Source organism: Apodemus sylvaticus, chromosome 9, assembly GCF_947179515.1.
Source record: "Apodemus sylvaticus chromosome 9, mApoSyl1.1, whole genome shotgun sequence".
In the NCBI taxonomy this organism is placed as follows: Eukaryota; Metazoa; Chordata; class Mammalia; order Rodentia; family Muridae; genus Apodemus; species Apodemus sylvaticus.
The window spans coordinates 74,163,947-74,166,074 of record NC_067480.1 but is presented as its reverse complement, the minus strand read 5'-3'; positions in this window follow the sequence as shown (position 1 = coordinate 74,166,074).

Sequence of the window (2,128 nt, the reverse complement as noted above, 5' to 3'; positions counted from 1 at the left end):
ACAATTCACTAGTAAATAATCAAGTGGCTCATTCTACAAATCACAAGGCTCAAAGAAACTCAGCCTCTAGAACCACGAGAAAGAAATTGGTAGATATTGCCCTGGCTTTGAGCCTTGTGCCTTACCTGAGTCTTTCCAATGTTAAGCAGAGAAGTTGAAGTGAGAGCAGCTGTTGCAAGGCTAGGGAGATGGCAGAGTGGTTAACAGTGTTGGGTGAGAAAGCTTGAAAACCTGATTTGGATCCTTGGCACATCTGCAAAAGCTTCATGGTTATGCATGTTCGTACTGCAGTTTGGGGATGTGGAGACAGTGCGTCTTAGTACTTCTAGCCAACCAAGTCAAAAAGACTTCTGGGTCAGTGAGACATCCAGTCCAAACACCAATAGTGGATAACAATTAAGGAATCCACCCATCATCATCCTCTGACTGCCACATGTGTACCTAAGCATGCATACCTATGCCACGCATACATACAGCATGGAACACATACAAAGCACACACACACACACACACATACACACACACACATACACACACACACACACACACACACACACACACACACACTCATACACATAGCCAAAGAAGAAATAACTGAAAAGAAGTTAGATAAAATTGAATAAAGATGAAAAAGTAACAGAATGGGGAAGTGTGCCCACCACATATACATAGGAAACCCACATCTCTAGAAAGATGTAGATAGTCTATCATTGAGATTTATTTACATTGGTTCCATATAGGACATCAATATCCCATCTCAGTAGTTGGTCTTCCTTCCACTCATATCTTTTTTATTATATATTTTAATTTTCTATATTCTTTGTTTACATTCCAACTGATTTCTTCTTTCCCAGTTCCCCCCTCCCCATATGTCCCAAAAACCTTCTTCTCTCCACCCATTCTCCCATCACCTCTCTCCTTTTTCTCTGTCCTGGTACTCCCCTCCAATGCTAGATCAAGTCTTTCCAGGATCAGGACCCTCTCCTTACTTCTTCATGGGAGTCATTTGTTATGCTAATTGTAGCTTGGGTATTCAGAGCTTCTGGACTAATTAATATCCACTTATCAGAGATTACATTCCATGTGTATTCTTTTGTGATTGGGTTACCTCACTTAGGATGATATTTTCCAGATCAAACCATTTGCCTAAAATTTTCATGAATTCATTGTTTTTAATTGCTGAGTAGTATTCCATTGTGTAAATATACCACATTTTCTGTATCCATTCCTCCATTGAGGGACATCTGGGTTCTTTCCAGCTTCTGGCTATTATAAATAAGGTTGCTATGAACATAGTGGAGCATGTGTCTTTATTGCATGCCAGGGAATCCTTTGGGTATATGCCCAGGAGAGGTATAGCAGGGTCCTCCAGAAGTGTCATGTCCAGTTTTCTGACGAACCGCCAGACTGATTTCCAAAGTGGTTGTACCATCTTGCAATCCCACTAGCAGTGGAGGAGTGCTCTTCTTTCTCCACATCCTCGCCAACACCTCCTGTCTCCTGAGTTTTTAATCTTAGCCATTCTGACTGGTGTAAGGTGAAATTTCAGGGTAGTTTTGATTTGCATTTCCCTAAGGACTAATGATGTTGAGCATTTCTTAAGGTGCTTCTCGGCCATCCAAATTTCTTCAGATGAAAATTCTTTGTTTAGATCTGAATCCCATTTTTTAATAGGGTTATTTGGTTCCCTGCGGTCTAACTTCTTGAGTTCTTTGTATACATTGGATATTAGCCCTCTACCAACTGTAGGTTTGGTAAAGATTTTTTCCATTCATATCTTTCCTTCTTTTCATATGTTCTATTTCATGAGTTGTTTTGATTACTGTACACTATGTACACTGAATATTTGCTTATTTTTTATTTTTCTAAAATCTCCCTAAATTATACTATTTAATCCCTCTTTACAGGAACCTGGAGGCTAAGCAATGATGCAACATCCACAATAAATAGAAAACACATTCATCCCTCTTAGATTCAAAGGTTCTACTCCATAAAGCTCCTTACTAAAGCTCCCAGACTCTACTAGATGTTCACAAGCATACACTAGACATTGTCCGGAATTTGAATTTGGAAGGTAAGTCTTAGCTGGAATATAGTTGCAAAATTCTGTAGCTCCAGCTCATGGGGT